This window comes from Brachycentrus maculatus, unplaced genomic scaffold, assembly GCF_059751285.1.
Source record: "Brachycentrus maculatus isolate JH-2025_06_01 unplaced genomic scaffold, ASM5975128v1 h1tg000271l, whole genome shotgun sequence".
NCBI lineage: Eukaryota > Metazoa > Arthropoda > Insecta > Trichoptera > Brachycentridae > Brachycentrus > Brachycentrus maculatus.
In genome coordinates this window covers 660289-680551 of record NW_028281022.1, presented here as the reverse complement: position 1 = coordinate 680551, position 20263 = coordinate 660289, and the positions used below count along the sequence as shown (strand labels likewise).

Genomic DNA, 20263 nt, shown 5'->3' with positions numbered 1-20263 from the left:
TCTTAAATTACAATTAATTTAGTACTGAGCGTACACATGTTAGAATCAGCATATTGAAATTTTAGATTTAAGAAAAAGGGATTTATTTTTAAATATGCATGTTTGTAATGTATAATCAAATGTACATAATTTACAGTAATTATACAAAACACTATAATTTTGTAAAAAATGTCAATTACCAGCAGTATACACTGGCGCCACACATTACGTTGCGTGACATTCGCAGTTTTGTTAGCCGTAAAGGAGGCTCGTAAAACGTTCTCACTAAACGCTAGTTAACTGTGATAGACGATACAAACTTTGACGTTGAATATTCGTCGGAAATAAATTAGGAAAAGTGCTCCGCAGCCCGTTTAGTCCCGAGAAACAAACAATAAAACTTTTAAAAACAAAGGACACTAAAAGTTGCTTCTTATATGGTACATAAGCATGTAACACGATAGAGTTTAAATATTAAAAGTACGTATTGATGGCTGAAAGTTAGTTTATACTTATGAGTGATTAATGATTCAAAATCTCTCTATTTTTCAATTAAATTATAATCGAAAATAAAAGACAGGCGAATCTCGAAACCGGTAGACACTAATATCGGCAAGTCTTTATGTATAACACAAATTTTGTGAATATATCTTATTTAAGTTATTTGGATTTTTTTAAATGTATAAATATAATAAATCTTCCAACAATGATTGGTAGTGACTGGTACGAAATAAAATTTAGTGTTTTTTTTTCATTAAAGTTATTTATGGAAGAAGATATTGCTTTATAGCAATAAGCCCACCAATGTACACACATATTGTACAAAGTTCAAATAAATAAATTTATTATTTATATTAATTACTTTAGATAACACAGGTTTTTACTCATGTACGAACGTTGAAAAGTGTGTTGAGATGGTAAGGGCATGCGAATCGAATGAGTGAAAAAAGAACAGTAAAACGAAATTAGGAGGCGAATGTAGTTGGTAGTGGTAGCAGAAAAAGAACGAGGAAAACTTGGTATAATCATGCATTTCAATTTTTTTTAAGTGGTCAGGTCACGAGTCAGAATAATTGGCGGGTACGTATGAGAAGATGCATGAATGTGGAGGAGGCAAAGATTTGCAAAGACAGATTGGTGTGGTGTTCTATTCCCTCTGCCTAACCCTGCGGGGAAGCGGTATGATGTTAAGTTAGTTAGTGATTATTTAAATATAAATATGCACATATATTCATTTTTATATAAAGCAAAATCGAAGCATCCCTAGATTATACATAATAGTTATTATAATACATTTTATATGATTATAGACTATTTAGACATATTTCGAATATTAAAAGCATTGTTAACTTTGTGGTATGGTAATACAACACTGTCCTTATCATTCATGGTTCACTTTGTGTAATACCACATTAAAGAGGTGTTACACAAATTGAACGATGAATGATAAGGAGAGTGTTATAAAGTAAACACTTAATCACAAAACGATGCAACGATATTTATACGGTTTATTGTATAAGATGTCTATTACAGCTATGAAGTTAACGTTATCTTGAAGGAGAACTCCATTGACAGTTACAAATTATCAGAAATAAACTGAAACAGTTTAATGAAAAGAACGATTCCAAATGGAATGGTTTTTCATCATTTCTGTAGCAATTATAAAGTGAGATAATTATATTACTGAACTTTCCAGACGAACTCACTTTTGCGGTTTATTGCGGAAAACGTGCTCAAATTTTAATTGCTAACGTTTTGGAATCACCACAACTCCTAGAAAATTTATAAAGATATCTGATTCTTACATTTACATCAAAGGTTTACAACATTCTTTTGTTAGTATTATTTAATGGCAAAAAACATAATAAAAAATAAATAATAAGTCATCAACTTTAACACTTCGCTCACTCCTTTCAAGAACTTCATATTTCAAAAAACTTGATTTTTCAGGGAAACGTTTTTAAAGTTTAAAAATATAATACAATGTATTAAAAATAAATATCAAGCCACTTATTGAACTTTTTTCTGTGCAACAGATCTTTTTAGGTAAAACCTGAAGGTTTTTTCTCCATTTGAAAAATATTTAGTATATTTAAAAAAATAATTAAACAATACATTTTCTTCAAAATGCAAAAACAACACTTTCTGCCCTGTAGCGGATAATATTAAGTTAGAAATATGCCTTTTTTGCTGGGATATAGTACATTTTCTGGGCATTCCGAAAACATAGACAACAGAAAATTGAAGGTTTTTGATTTATGGCGTTCTTGAAAGGAGTAAGCGACTTGTTAAACATTTGTATGATATGATTACCGGTACCTATGCACATACTCGTATGTATGAACGTACTCCGAAAGTATAATTTATCTTAGTTATTTATTTTAAATATGCAAGTAAAATATGGTCTTCTGTGTTACCCAAGCATTGCTGTTTATTTCTATTTTATTGTATAATTAAAATGTAACTTTGTTTTAAAATCATTACTTTAAAACAAAGTTACATTTAAATTAAAAAATGGAAAATTAGTGCTTCAAACAAAGTTAGTGCTTCAAACATAAATTATATTATATTTTATCGATTTCATATGAAAGGAATATCTTTAAAACTTATCACGATTTTTTATATAAATTAAATGTTTTTCATAAATCTTTAAAAATCTATCCATTTTTAAATTAAGTTTTACTTAGTAAATACAACTCTTTCTTAAAATTAACTGTGACACGTGTTTCGACGCATTCCGCATAATTTTCAAACACCGTATATGTTTCACATACGGTGCTTGAAAATGATGCTAAATGTATCAAAACACGTGTCACAGTAGATTTGAAGAAATAGTGGAATTTACTAAGTAAAACTGAAATTAATACTTTTCATTAATAAAAACATGTAACAAACTATTAGGCGAACTATTTGTAGAATTTTAAATGCAAAAAAACAGAAAAGATTAGATACACGCTTCGCATTTCGTTTCATCTAGCTTCACACTCAATTAAAAATTAACGTACGTGGAACTGCAGACTTTAAAATATGTGTGTAAATGAGGAAGTTACTGAAAGAAAATGTTCAAGAATAACAATGAGAATGTTACAATACGTTCAGTGGAAGAGTGTAGGAAGATGAATGGGCGTCTTGCGCTGGAGACTGGAGGTCCATTGTCTCGGAGTCATTGCTCTGTCGCCAAGGTATTCTCACCTACTGCACGCCCGCGGTTCACATCATCGCAAACATGTACATCTCAATGGATAAAACAAATTCCAATAAACAAAAGAGTGCTATTCTTAGATTCAGCAGAAAACTTCCTATATTTATTCCATATGCTGGTATGTCTAACCGCTGATGGTATACCAGTAAATTAAATTTTAATCCAGAATTAAATTTACGATAAATCATAAATAGAAATCATAGAAAATCTATCTAGGTTCAATTTTTTTAAATGTGTTTCATAATACTGTTTTTATCTGAAAAAATGTTGTTGAACAGTTAAACATGGAAAAATGGAAAAACATTAGCACTAAGTGGAACATCCTGATGAATACCATGTCACTAAATATTGAGTTTTATTACTCAGATATTCGTATAAAAAATGTTAAATTTATTTTGAAAAGAGAAAGGGTTGTTGTTCTTACTTACAAATTAAAATGTATCAATTATGACGTTGCTCAGTCACGATTAGAAGATGAAAATTCACTTTGAATTCCGACCCCAATCAAGGCATATAAAAACATCACGGATATTCACATTGCATTAAAATTCGAGTGGGAGGACGTTACCCCATTTACATTCAGTTTCGGATAAAATATCGGGGCAAAGGGACGCACAACACAGGAAAGGTAAGCCATTTCCCCTTTCTGTTAACATTGGGAATTATGAGGGAAGAAAATTCTAGCAGGCGGCCTCCTTAATGGCCGGCGAATTAACATTTTTCTGAGTAAACGAGGAAGGTTTTCTCGGGAAAGCCTGTTATCTTATTATATTACTTAGTACAAGTCACTGGGAGTTATCTAAAGACAAATTGATGGTTTTATCGCTGCGAAATTTCCTACAAATCGATATCAAGAGCCTGAATATTCTTATTGTTTCAAATAAGTATAAATTTACTTGAATATAACATAAAACACTGAAAACAAATAAAGTTTTTTGTATAACGTTTCATTGCTGTATTTTAAAGACCATTTCCATAAATACATTAGAATTTTACTTAAACAGCCAATTAATATTACCATTTAAATGAAAGATACCAAGTTTAATGACTCCCACCAACAAAATAGTCACGATTAAACCAATTACCCAAACCAAAATAAACGTCGCTCGGTTACTCATTTAACATGTTGGTAAACTCATCACGGAGCTATTAATGTTCTCTTTCACACCAGATTGTACGTGTTACACACACCAATATCGTAATTAATCCGGAGAACAAAACATTCTGCAGCATCATTTCACCCCGCGGCGTGTTTAGGATACTTCCCGCCGTGAATAGATCCAGGTTGGCCTTAATTACAGCGAGGGTCGTTCCTGGCTCCTGGACATTCGCGGAAAGCGACCCCACAATGCATGATAAATGACGAGGCGAAACCACTATCCCTCACCTGGCGGGACTATCGAGTCCGGCCCAAATGAAGATTAACGGCGCGGGAAATTAAAACTCCTGTGAAGAACTGCCAACGGATGACCGCAACTATATTCTGCAGAGGAGCTGTTTCATTTTCGGCCGAGATTAAGCGAAAACTACGGTAAATTTTAAGTTGGGCATTTTTTTAAAAATCATCTGAAGAGATGAAAAAAGAAACTAAAACAAAATAATTAGTACTACTCTTTGTAGACGTAAATATTCATGAGTTTCATTATTTTTCCAATAGCAAAAAATGTACCTCACATGTTATTTTACCAGACAATTATATTTTTATTGCGGAAATATGTAAATGAGAAATAAAAATATTACAGGGACAATATTTTATACATGAATTATGAAACTTATGTAATCCAAAAACACAACAATTTCTAGAGTTTTTTTTAACAAATTTTTAAAATTCATAAAATATATCAAAATCAAATTAAATTAAACACTCAAATTTTTTTACTATTCTTCCAACCAGTTTTGACAAGCAACTTTTTTCAGAAATGGATACTCACTAAACTTAAAACAGAGAAATACTTAAAATTAGTTATTTTAAGTAAATTCATTTGCCCGATTTTAAATATTTTCCCTATTCCTAGAAATAATAATAATAAAAACCTCATGCCTTCAACCATTACTTTATACCTCACTTAATTAACCACTGTATATATTTCTGATTTATACGTAGTACGTATCCATCTCTGAAAACGACAAGGTGCTTGTTGAAACCGGTTGGAAAAATAATATTAAAAATAAAAGTGGATAAAAACAAAGTTCTGGTTTTAATTATTGTATGTGAAAAAATGCTGAAAAGACAATACAGGGTAATGTGATTCCTCGTAGAAGACATTATTTGGTTTCACGTTACGATTATTATCATCGATTCGTTCAATGTATCATCGTGTGTGGAAGCGAGGAGAATATGCAAGTAGCTAGGAATCTAAAATTTTCGATAGTTATAGTTGTGGCCACAATATGAAACTGAACAGGCATGGGTCTTGCGAAACAAAGCAGTAAAAAAAACGAGATAGGAAAAACTACACACGTGTGAATGGTTCGAGGTTCTCTCACGGTAAATTGGAAGGTAGGGAAAAGGAAAACAGAAGTGGAAGGGGGTAAACGTGTAAGGTTTTGTGTAACAGAGGAAACGTTTTTGCGAAGAAAAGCATTGGTTATGGATGTTGTGGAAAGGCGAGAGGATTAGAGCTCGGGATATCACAAGCTTTGAAATTGCTAATTTTCGTAATGAGTTCCAGAATAACGTGTAAAAATAAAAATTTTTTGGCTTATTAAAAAAATATATAAGAATATGTGATTATAAATATTTATGAATACATTTTTTTTAAATAAGCCAACAAAAGATTGATGAATATTTTCTGATACGCGGAATGGAATTATAAATATTCTTCTAACATTGAATAAACTTTAAAAGGTAATTTGACTTTTATCCATTCATAATAATATATACAAATAAATGAACTTATTATAAATAAAGTTTATTTATGGCTCTATTTGGGTCATGTTCCAGATTGTTTTCTTGCTTTACTGATTACATTTTTTAAATACTGGTGTTCACTGTACCATGTGTTCATTGTACTAGAGCAGAGGAAGACCGAGAAAAACATGGCACGATCAATTATGCCAAATACTTGAAAGTGGTTAGGTTAGGAGTCATAATAATCGGCGGGTATGTATGAGGAGATGCATGAACGTGGAAGAGGCGAAGAATGTTTGCAAAGACAAAGTGGTGCGGCGTTCTATTCTCTCTGCCTACCCCTGTGGGGAAGCGGCGTGATGGTTAATTAGTTAGTTAGTTCTGTACTATGTGACTACTATGTTAAAGTATTACATCACGACTAAAATATCAAACATTACTAGAAACTCCCAAAAACAGAAAACCAGGATGTTACGAATGGCAGCAAAACTTTCTTATAGACAAAAATCTTGACTCAACCCCTCTATACTTAATCTTAATTATCGTTCCCTAACATAAACCTACCCTTAAATCTGATGACACTTCAATCATACAAACAACCCAATCCGATCATAACACATCTATACAGATACAGGGAGAAGTGACGCCAGAAGTCTCAGATGATCTATCATCCCATATTTTTTTCTAGAAAAAAAAGTAATTTTAAGTATAAATAAGGCTTATGAATTATTTAATTTCAATCAAAATTGACAGGTATTTTGACTTTTCATTTAATATATCATAGTCGTACAGGAAAAAGTGACCAACTAACAAAACGTAAAATGTTCGGGAGGGCCATTTAAGTCACTTTTGCTTGGCAAGAAAATAAACACTAATGCAGTTAGTCATTTTAAACAGATTAATATATCTTACTTCCAAGTTTAAAATCCTTTGGGATTTTTTTCAGGACAATATTAAGCTAGTAAGATATCAAATAGTCAATGATCACGTTTTTGTAAAAAATGCACGTGGTCACTTTCTCCTGTATGACTACGATATTGGAACGAAAAAAATATAAATTTTAAGTTTGTATATCAAAATAAAAATACGCAGTACGTGTAACACATCAAGTTTGGAAATTTAGTCCTGAGTCCTGAATAGCCTCGATAGCAATATATTAAAAAAAGTATTGCTCTTTTACCTGCGGGAATTATTCCAATTTTGTTTATGGAAATTTCAAAACACCGTTCGTGCAATAATGGAGTCTAACTACACAACTAACGTACTACGTTCAACTAAACGTAAACTAGTCGATAAACAGAATCGGAGTGCAACGGAAACGTTACCGGGAAAATGCCAAATGAATAGTGCGCTTTTGAATATACCATACATGTTCGCTGCACGGCCCAACTAAAAAAATATTGTGAAAAGAAAAAAAAAATACCCTTTCGTCTAGCAATGTGTACATGTACATTATTTATCTGTATTTAGTAAGTTATGTATAACTACGGGAGTAAATAATACAACGGCCAGCTTGCCATCAAATCAAGCCTTGTTTATTTATTTGTAATTTAAGTTTTACTTGATGCGGTCACAATACATTTTTAGAAATAGTGGTATTTACCAAGTAAAAATTATGTTTAAAATGGATAGATAGTACCACAGAGTAATCGCTGAATCCATAAATGAAACTTATTTATTTAATTAAAAAATTTTGTGACGATTTTTTTCTGTGCCCCTAGTATTAGCTTTTAAGGACAGGTCAAAAATAATCGTTTTATGTATATTTTTAAATTATTTATTTGGCAGTCACCCAGTGAAAGGATGTTTCTGTCAGTGTCAAGTTCGTTTTTTTCTATAAACAACAAAAAATAGAAAATAATGATAAAATTAATGGAAAATTTTCATAGTTTAAATGCGTTTAGCTTTATCCTTTTAGAAATTATGACTGCAACTCTAGAAGTAGGTTCAGAAAGAAGGGTATATTCCCGTGTAAATTAATTTAAATATCCGTCCTATATTTTTTTCAATGTTATATTAATATTGTACGCTCTATTTAGCGATTAATTCTAACAGCTATTACCCAGACCATGAACAAAAATTTGTTTTTAAACAGTTGGAAAATATTCCTTCGTATCAATAAACTCGTCAATGCATTTGACAATTATATCATCGTTATTTAAAATTGTCGTTTATTCTGGGATGAGTATATACAAAAATATAATATAATACTAAATAAACATGTATTTTATTTTTACAAAATGATTATTTTAAAACTTAAAACTATGTTTCTGGTTCGTAAAATTGTGAACATAGAAATGTTTACTAAGTATATGTATACATATACCTAATAGTTAAAGAAGAATCGTATCCATTCAAACTTGCTCACGTAAGGGTAAATGAGAAAAAAATAGTTGGTATTCAATACCACATACTTTGGATTTTGAACATCAAAAATTTTGGAAGGATATTACGAAGTCTCTTTGATATTTCCTTCCTTCAGAATTTCCTTCTATTGATAATCAAATCCTTTCTGTGGGCGACCTTGACTTCACTCAGTTTACATTCGATGAATAAATTCGCTTTGCTCACTAAACAGAATACATTCAAAGATATTTTGAAAAATATTCAGATATTTCCATTTTATTTTTATTTTCAAAAACCCGATTTTATTGACGATAATATTTCATATATTTAAGATAAATTATACAGATTTATCTTTATTTGGTAAATTGCCTGAGGATACAAAATATTGAAATTTATTAAGCTTTGCAAGGGTCCAAAACAAATTCCAAGTTTTGATTGCTCTACTGTCCTACATTTTAACTTAGGTACATGTTTCAGGAGCCATTTTTGCTTGAAAGTTAAGGATTGCTTCCATAACTGTTTCAAGAATAAAGACAATATATTGCAACATTTTGAAAAAATATATTTAAAAAAACAATATATTGATTCAACTAAGTATCTGTGATTCTCGTTCGTTTAGATGGTTATTTCCCGATATAATACACACCTACGTTATTAGAAGCATATATTTAATTTTTGAAACAATTTTTATTAACAGACCACCTACGATTTTTTTTTATTCTTAGAGAAACCATTTAAGGAAATAAAAATTATAAGGATGAAAAAAGGTTTGAACTAAAACGGACTACGTTACATTTTATATATTTTGAATTAAGTTTTACTTGGTTAAAATCACGAGTTCTTAAAATCTTTTGTGACACGTGTTTTGATGCATACCGCATCATTTTCAAACACCTTATGTGAAGCGTAGTCAAAATTGTGTTGTGTCCTTGGCACATTGAAGGATGAAGGGGGGTAGGAGATTTTTCTTATTTTCATTTTTTTTATAACTTGGAATATTATATCATTTGTCGAGCAATAATAAAGACAATTATTTTCTAGTATGATTTCACAAATTTATTATTTTCTTGTAAAATATATCTCTAATCCCTTTGTAACGAAGCAATTTATCCGGCAATTTGTTTATATAAGACTCCTTAGTTTTGAAATATCGTTCGTTTTGTGAGGAAATTCGCTTCCACCGTAAGACGATCGGTGGGAGGTAAAAAGTGCACAAAGAATCAATTACCCACTACCGGCAGCCGAGGAAAGGATATACAGGCTATACAAACTAAATCTCCAGCCGCCACCGCCACGCCGCGCTGTACGACGCCATACCTATCTTAGAGGGATTTATAATACTCCCATACAATACAAACACTTTCATCTTAGGCTTAGTCGCCAAAACACGGTAAATATTAATTTATTTTTCAAAACGAATTGAAGTCAAATTTTAAATATTTTGATTTTGTAGGGACGTCAAAAATATTTCTTCTGAATAAATATACAAGTAGATTGTAAAATTGGTGAAACAATAATCAATTTATAAATTGCAATTTAATTGAATTTGTTTCAAGAAAAAACATATTATTTTGTACATATTTGGTACTAATAGTACTAAAAATGTATTAAATAATAACGTCAATCAAAGCAATGTTTATATTATTTTATTAAAGGAAATAAATAAAATCATAAATGGTTTTTAAGTAATATATCCAAAATTAAACAAAGTTATTGGTCCACCTCCGCAGTGTAATGCTCACGCTCGGCTACCGTTCTGGAGGTCCCGGGTTCGATTTCCAAGGGGGTCAAATAAATATAAGTGATTTTTTCACTCTAATTAAAATCAACATTGAAAATACGCTTTAATTGTATCGCAAGACAAAAAAAAAAATTAATATTTTTTTTTGTATTACCTTGTTTTGCAAAATACTAATGATTAAATACGAAATGCTATCAAAGTATTTATCTTTCAGTACGTCTCGCTTGAATCCTGAATAGTATTATAGCCTACCCGGTACTGGCAGTTCATGATATAATAAAGATACCTTTTAGGCGAGTAAGCACTTTATTTCAGTATTAAGTATTTCAAATGTAGTTAAATTTAAATCTCACTAAGGGTATATTAATAAAGGTACATTTTAAATGACGGGCCGCTTTGAGGTCTAATTTTATTTTTAGTTGTTTATCGACTAAAAGCAATTACTCAATGAATTAAGGTAAAATAATAGGTTTTCAAAGCAGTGAATCATTTTGATATATGAATAAAAAAGTGTTTCAATTATATTTAGTCTCTTCAATATGAAAAATTGTTCAAAAAAGTTGTTCTTAACTTTTAAAACATTTTTTCAATAATATCAAACGATGAAATTCGCATTCGTCGCTTTCGCTGGAATATTAAAACCATTTACGAGTTTAAACCAACTGTACGCAGATTTATTCTAAGCATTATAAATTAACCATGTTCAAATTGAAAAAAATATATAGAATGTTAGTTGTACGATGGCTATCATTTTAAAGGAATTATCCAAGGGGAAACAGACAAATTTAATTTCTATACATACTAATTTTAACACACTGTCTACACTTACGAAAAAGACACATATTTACAAAATAAGGATCAAAACATCTATTTTTATTAACATCTATCGTTTTTAAAGTTCACTAATGTTGGTAAAAAGAAGAAATTATAAAATATAATTGATGGACTTTAATTAGTAGTACGTTAATAAAGCTTGATTTGTGGTAGCTGGAAGTTACTTTTTTTAAACAATTTTTATAAATACTCGTACATACAGGTATATGATTTGTTTTTAAAGAAGTGAAATAAATCTGCATAAAAGGACAACATTTCCATCACATCTCCTTATAATAAGAATGTTATATTTCTAAAAAGAAAAGTAAATACCTAATAGATTAAATGCTGAATAAAAAATACATTCAAGAACAATATTAGGTAAGAAAATACAAAAGTAATTGTCTCAAGCCACTGAAATTAGCATATAAAACGAAAGAAAGCCTCCGTAACATTTCGTTGGGTCTGATATAATGTCACAATGGCTGAATCCTAGACAACGAGCAAGTACCAGGAGACAGTAATAAAAGTCTTTCTAAAACTGCAATATTTTGTCTGCAAGTTGTCACTGCACTGAAACATGCAGTTTCCTGCCCTTGTGAGTAACCGAAACATCTCTGTACTTTGATACATTTCTGCCTTTGTTTATACTCAGCTATTTCCTGTAAGGTTTGTATGGCGCTTTGGATAAATCGTCTGAAACAAGTTGGTATATTTCTTGTTTGTTCGCTCCATGGAGTAGGTACGTAACAATTTATGAAGAAATGCGGGAGAAAACTGGACTTTTGATTATTAAATGTACAAATTTGGCGGTGGAAAGATCGGTTATATCACTATACCACTTTTATCAAACAATTTGATTACATAAATCACATTGTAATAATTTTGCTAACAAAAAAACTATTTAAAGTAAGATTGAACGAAAACTTTAAAATGAAGATTTACGCAATATCTGAGAATTATTATATAATAGTAAGGTTGCAAAAGTATATTGTGTAAGTCCTATTTGGTGAAGTTTTAGCTATCATTAAGTGTTTGTCTGGGCAATGCATAACAAATTAACATTTGTTGACTAATTTTGTCTAATTTTGTTTACTAATCTTAAAAATAAGTAAATAAAGTTGTGTTGGAAAGCAGTCAATGTGAGGTATTTTAACGTTAGATGTCATTTAAGACTTAAATTATTATTTATTCATTATGGAAATTATGCTCAGTCTAAAATCTGAGTAAAAAAATAAACTTCAACCTCCAACGTCCCAAGGACCCAACTCTAAAATTTAGGATTAGCTTCACATACGGTGTTTGAAAATGACGGAATGCATCGAAACCCGTGTCACAGTAGATTTTAAGAAACAGTGGTATTTACTAAGTGAAATATTAATTTAAAATGGATAGATTTTACCACAAGGTGACTGCTGAATCAATAAATGAAATTCAAAAAAATAAACTTTTAAAATAATGTAATTAAATAAAAGCAACGGAAGTATATTTAAAGGGATTTGTATATTATGATTCATATTAATGGTATAATGAAAACTAAAGGAATGTGGAGACGATCAATTGAAACAATTCTCATAGGTACGATCGATCATCGAGAAAAACTATTGAGCCAACAAAAAAACAAAACATCGCCCGAGAAGGCAAACAAAAATAGCAATAAATCACATATAAGTATACAATACTTTTTTAGCTGACAACACGCCCACGCAGCGAAACGGGATCACTACAGAGGAAATAAGGGCCGCGTGATCAGCTCAAAACTTCTAATCGGCATTTTATTTCAAGGATAAAATTTTCAAAAAAGTTCCATCGGTATTTTATAACAGCGAAGGAATTTGCCCCGTAAAAGTTATAATACCAACGGCGTCAGAAAGACGAGCTTCGTTGCAGCATGTCCAATAGAGTTTAGGTGAAGATAATTTCACACACTCTCTAGTAGTACAAATTTAATTTGAGGAATCAAAATCAAAATCATCTTAAGTTTCTGGGCATTTTTCATGATAAATGATGATAGCTACATAAGCATATTTTGAAAAATAAATCTACGCAAGAAAATATTAGTTAAAATCTTAATTTTCAACATAGAAAATTAAATATGTCAGGATTTGAAAAAAAGACAAATCTTTCAAAAAATTCAGTATAAATAACAAGAGAAATAATTAAAACATACACGTCTCAATAAATTATTACGGTGATTCTTTTAAAACATATTCAAGTTATTTGTAAAGAATGAATGGCATGTATCATTTTACAACATTTTGAGTGTGTCCAAATACTTGTTATTTACAAAATCTGGATTATTATTATTTATTTAAAAAAAAAAGTCATGTGTCATGTTTTACAAATCCATCTGACACATTTGAAAAAATGCAAAAAACTTATTTTCCAAAAGATTATTACGCAAAAGGTTATAACACCGCGTGTATGGTTTTTATTGCAACGGAACACGTTATCATTTGTTTTATCTTAAAATAAAAAAGCGAAATAATTGTCAAACAATGCCAAAAACAAAATATGTTTTAAAATACGAATAATCTCTCTGAAAAATAGGAAAATTTACGTAATATTGAAGACTAAATTTTCACTAATGTGTTCTAGAAATTTCAGTATAAACTTCAATGCAACAAGCCCATGATTTTTTTCATTTATTTAGAGTTGATAGAACAATGAGTTTATGTGAAAAATAATATTGTGGCATTTTAAATTTTGCACCACATTTAAGAAAATATCATACGCAGTTGATCTTTTCTTACCATCGAAGTATTTAAAAACCAATCAGTCTAATGAATGTGCATGTATTGTTTTAAACAGTTTAAAATCGTTCAGTATTATCGTTTAATGGTTGCCTGTAATAATTCTGTAATGTTCCATTAACTTAGCTGTTTTAAGGTGCGTTCTTACGAGCCTTGTGAACAGGATGATCACACGTCATTCCTGTACGTACATTATTATACTCATTTGTGTACTGAGGATGAATAATAGGCCTGTTTACATTGTATTATGGTATTGTATAGCAAACACATCCCAAACTCCAACGCAAACGGCTGTAATGTGCCGATACCAAACTCGCGGAAATACGATATATTTATATACATATGTATTCTTCAGAAATGGAAGACATTTTTCTTACAACTATGAAATAAACATCTGATCTAAAATACCTGAGCTCATCAGGATTAAACACGTGTATGGTTTTATATGGTTTAAAAATATATCATTTTCGAGTAAGTATTTGTTTAAAATTTGTATTATAAAACAACAGACATGAAGCTAAAAATGAGTATCTGAAAACAAATAATATATATTTATATATATATATATATATATATATATATATATATATATATATATATATATATATATATATATATATATATATATATATATATATATATATATATATTAAATAAATAAAGCACTTGTATAATACCACTTAATGAATTTTATTTAATAACACACGACTAGTTTCGAGAACTAACAGACACTTTCATCTACATGTGAAAAGTAAAACATTTACTTTTCACCTGTAGATGTAAACGTTAGGTAGTTTTCGAAACTAGTCGTATGTAATGAAATAAGACTCATTAATTGGTATAATACAAGTTTTTAATATAAAAATAATAATTAACAAATCATTCAAGTTAATGCAGAAGCAATAAATAATGTAAAAATAAAATTATTTATTTATTTCTTTACATGACAAAATAAAAAAAAAACAGTTTAATCTTAACGTAACAACTGATTACGTATTAAGACTAAGAAAAAAAAGCAGAATGGAAACAAAATGAAATATTGAATAATTTAAGCATAAAATATATTAACCATTCAGAGGGATGAAATATTTAAAAAACAAAACGATTATTTTGTCATTTCTAACTTTGCTTTTAGTAAAGTTTACATCTTGTATAAATATAAACATATGAACAAGTAAAGCAAAAACTATAAGACGTATTATTTTAATGACAAAACTTTTAGGATTCCGTAATCCATAAGTTTTATCTTTACAAACATACGTTGAGTCCTGCGTCATTATAAAACTTTGGAGAATTTACTTGACTCTCGAAATCTTAGGGAGGGATGTTGACTTTCAAAGATTTTTAATATAAAAATACTGGACATTTGAATCATAATCTTGAGCTTTCTGTCCTTTAAAATATTTGTTGAAATGTCAACATTCTACAGGTAGTTTTAAAATCATCAAACTGATAGTAATGAGACGTAAAAAAACTTTTGATTTATATAAATTTAAATTTATAAGATTTTTGGAAATATTTCAAATTAAGATAAGTACTTGGATTCTATAACGAGTGTTATAGGTTCCTTTTGAAGGAAAATATTATTATTTATATTTTATTGATGACAGTTTTAATACAATACGTGTTTGAAATATAATTACTATTTACACAAACACATATATGTGCATGCTTAATATGCACTTAAAATATGTGTTTTAGGGTATCAGTTTTGATCGAAAGAAAAAGTACTGACTAATAAGAGTAAGAGAAAAATAATGAAATAAATGACACAATAAAGGAATTAAAGTTCAAACATATTATAGAATTGTATAACGTTAAAAAAAAAATACATTGGTTCATAAAAATAACCGATAAATGTCAACTTCGTGGGATCTAAATTATTCACATTCTTTATTAATAAATAATCGTACATACTTATATATAACTGTAATCTTACCTTTTTATGAGTTCCAAAAAATGTAAGATGGCTGACACAAACAATAAACAAACACGATTTCTGTAATTACTTGTCACTGCACTATTATTTTTCGTTCTCACATCCAACTTCTGTCACCGTCTCTGTCGTCAGATTATCTTGTCACCTGTGAACAAATATTTCATCATTAGGGGATATATTACTTTTACAGAACAATGCACAGACTACTGTATTATTATTTCTCTACCGTCAGCAGATCAAATAACGTGATTTTAATCTATTGTGAGAAAAAAACATCCTCTATCTATTGTCATGAAAGAACTTTGACATTGTTAGTAATAAAATCAGTTAGTTTCACTAAGACAAATTCAAAATCTGACGAAAGAGAAACTATAGTGTTTACATTAGTACATAAGTACATATATACGATAGGCATATCCTCGCTTTTTAGCCGAAACATAAGTAATTATTAAAACTATTTGTAAATTTGCAAATTACGAGTAAAACAGATAACTTAAAAATGTGCTTACTTTAATATAGACGCCAAACAATAAAAAAAAAAAAAAAATTTTTGACATCTCATCAAAGATGAAGAAGAATATGGAAGTCTGGGGATTTGCGGGGCTGACGACCGTCATAGGCTGGCTTAAGTGATCACTTTACACACGTGTAACATACACCAATTATACCATTACTGACAACCACACTACTCAAATTCTTGGAAGTTCTATATATCGCTCACTCATTTCAACAACGTCATATATCAAAAAACTTGATTTTTCAGGAGATCGTTTTTAAAGTTAAAAAATATAATAAAATGTATTAAAAATAAATATCAAGCCATTAATTGAACTTCTTACTGTGCAACAGACCATTTTAGGTACAACCTGAATGTTTTTTCTCCATTAGAAAACTATTTGGTATATTTAAAAAAATAATCAAACAATACATTTTCTTCAAAATGCAAAAACAACACTTTCTGCCTTGTAGCGGGTAAATATTAAGTTATAAATATGCCGCTTTTGCAGGGATATAGTACATTTTCCGGGCATTTCGAAAACATGCACAACTGAAAATTGTCGATTTTTGATATATGACGTTGTTGAAAGGAGTGAGTGACATGTGAAATGCAAATAAATCGATAGAAATACACAATATATTATACGATATGAGGTAAAATCAAGTACCGCCTAAAAATACGTTCCTTTTACATTTTTTGCAAATTGTACTGTAAAGCTAGCTATTTTGTGGCTCAATATGTAAAGTTATCAAAGCACATTCATACTTCTGTGATTCAGTCGCTTGTAAAGTTGAAATTCAATAACAATCGCAACAAACGAATCAATTGTACCGAACCACCGAATTTACACAACACCATCTTGCTTTGTTCACTGTGTTTTCCTGGACCTTTTTTGGGAATACACTTTTTAATCAGCAGTTACTGGAGCAGAAGAGAATTGTGTGCACTGAGGTGGGAAGACCGATTAAAATTATTTTGTAAATCAAGAGACAAAGTTATATGTGACGAAATTTAAAAAATATAAAAACTGAAAGTTCTTTACTTCAAACGAGATAGAATAATATAATAAAAAAATACACAAATAACAATATTGATAATAAAGTTAATACGTGGAGAAAATGAACATATTGTGAACAAGAATTTGTGGACCATTTAATTTTCTATGATTATGAATTTACTATGATCTTTCATTTTCTGCTAAAAATCAAAAACATAATTCAAGGTGACTTATTTACACCTGATCTAATGGTTATAAACGAAAAACTGTTTTTATTTTTTTTTTACAAAAATGATATTAATTTTAGTATATAACCACTCACCGAGATTTTAATGTCTACCGGTTACGAGACGTACCCGTCTCTTCGTCAGGACAATCACTAACTCATGTAACTTACAAAAAAGAAAAGTTATACGATACAAATGACAGGGAAATCTATTTATATACCATAAAGCGCATTCCGACTTAATGTTTAAACTATAGTAGTAACTTAAACAGTCAGAGGTTCTGCTCAGTAAAAAACTTCTTTCATCTCACCAATAGATGTCTCTAGTAAAATTCTAGTGATTCAAACATCTTTTTGGGTTTACTTTTTTAATTTGAAAAAAAATGTTGATGTTTCCTAGTCATTCAAAGATTTTCCGTGTGGATTTTGTACATTTAGAAACACTGTTTTTCCCGACCTAACGAATGTTTACAATGCCAAAAGTTCATTCCTGAATGAATGTATAGAACAGTTGAAGAACCATTGAAAGAAGCCGATGAAAGAAATATCATTAGTGATAGTAAAGAGACGGGATTCGCTATTTAACTTTGTGAAAAGGATTCTCATTGGTTGATAAGAAAAGTTTTAATGACATCGATAGTCCGAGGGATTTGTAAAAGAGAATGACTAGATCAAATCTGATGCATTGAAATAAAAACAACAACAAAACTAATGAGATACGTACATATACGTATCATTTTCACGCGTCGCGGCATGAAAATAACCAATTAATATGGCGAACGGCAAGTTGTGTAACAACATTTTAAGTGTGTCCAAATACTGTTCACACATCTGGATTATCTAAAATTATAGAATTGGTGAATGTTACACGCGTGTGATCACTTAAACCGGCCGTTGAAGGTCGTACGCTTCGTAAATGCCCAGGCTTCCATATTCTTCTTCATCTATGTTGAGATGTAAAAAAGTAATATGAAGAATAATTGTGAAGTTATAAAATTATAAGTTACAATGTTTTGCGCATTTAGGACATCAAAATACTTTTTAGTAACCACTGCGATTGATTGTTAAAAATTCCAATAATAAACCAGCCTATGACGGTCGTCAGCCCCGTAAATGCCCAGACTTCAATATTCTTCTTCATCTTTGATGAGATGTCAAAAATAATATGAGAGTTTATTGTTAAAAATAAAAAATCCAATAAAATAATAATTTTATTTTTGATGAGATGTCAAAAAAAATCCAATACTAATTTTTTTTTTATGTTGTACGGTGAATAAAAATTCTATGAGAATTTCGGACAGAAACCACAAATACATTAAAAGCCAACAAACTTCTTTATAGATCTTTTTGCAAATATCCAGTCGAGGTTCAGAAAAATATGGCAACCCTAATTTATAGCAAAGCTGAAAACAGTTCTCATTAACAAAACGGATTCCATGCTATTATGTGGTCTTTAAATTTTCTACGTATTTTCGTGTTGCAAATTAGGATGGCAATAAAAAAGCGTAAAAAAAGTATATTTAAATTGTAACTTTGTTTAAAATCACTATTCGCAGATATATTTATGAATAGTTTAGAAAATAAGTGTTTCAATATATAATCCCCGTTGTTACAAAATATCGTTATCTGGAAAAGACATGTCGATGATATTTTTTGCATTTTCACTGGTTCAGAGAGGCAGTTACAGTTAAAATCTATAGAGATTTTAAAACAAAGTTACATTTTAATTATAAAATGGAAAATCGCAAAGTTAGTGCTTTAAATATAAATTATATGTAAAAATAAGTAATGAAAACAAGGAATAAATGAAGTAAATGCCCAGACTTCCATATTCTTCTTCATCTTTGATGAGATGTCAAAAAATAATATGAAAATAACTCCTGTAATTGGAGATAATCCAGATTTTGTGAACAAGTATTTGGACACACTCAAAATGTTGTAAATAAATTATCTGGTCAAATTATAAGCTTAATAATAAAAATGAAAATGGTATTTTCTGGCGTTTCTCATGTGTGTGATTATAATCCGGGATTCGGATCTCACATACTAATATAAGAGTTTCTGCTTAATAAAAAGCTTCTTTACATCTCACCAATAGATGTCTCTAGTGAAGTTTTAGTGATTCATGAACAAGGTTTCTAAATTGGTTCATATATATAGAACTTCCAAGAATTTGAGTAGTGTGGTTGTCAATAATGGGTAGAATTGGTGAATGTTACACGTGTGTAAAGTGATCACTCAAGCCGTAAGCCCCGTAAATGCCCAGACTTCCATATTCTTCTTCATCTTTGATGAGATGTCAAAAAATAAAACAAGGAATCATTTCTAGCGTTCGTGTGCCTTTTATACAAAAGAGTTAATTAAGAAAGAATGAAAGCTATTCGAATAAAATCGTATGTTTTGCTGGTTTTATCTTCATAATTTAATGTGGGATCTTTCCTTCCTCCATTACAAAACGAAAGTAGTGAATGTAAACATTAACTAATTGTTATAACTGCCGCACACCTCATCAATTCTAGACATTTGTGAAGAATACCTCATTGTTGGTTTCCGATATGATCTCAAGAGTGAGAATAACAATATACCATATACTGGTGAGCTGGATTTCTAGTGCGTGGCATATTCCGCGGTCATTTATCGTGACGAAATGAAACGTGAACTTGGCAAAATGCAATTCTCTCTACTGTGTCGTGCATTCTGTAAGAATACATACCTACTTTCACAAGCCGTGAAAATAATTTATCAGATCACAATGGAAGAAGTTGGAGGCTGACTGAAAAATTTTTACAGAAAATTAATCATCACAAAAAATACATTTTGATTTGAGCAGATTATATATTTTGAACGGTTAAACATGTTAAAATATATTACAAGTATAAAAAAATATAAATATTACATTAAAATATTTTTTTTGATC

At 29.8% G+C, this 20263-nt stretch overlaps 1 protein-coding gene across 1 annotated transcript in view; it reads right to left on the bottom strand.

Moving 5' to 3' along the window:
- Window positions 1-20263, bottom strand: part of LOC148305522 (uncharacterized) — a gene marked incomplete at its 3' end in the record, with an annotated part of 370669 nt that overhangs the window by 162246 nt on the left and 188160 nt on the right. The window contains exon 4 of the mRNA XM_088266575.1: window positions 15625-15769. The remainder of the gene's footprint in view (window positions 1-15624; window positions 15770-20263) is intronic.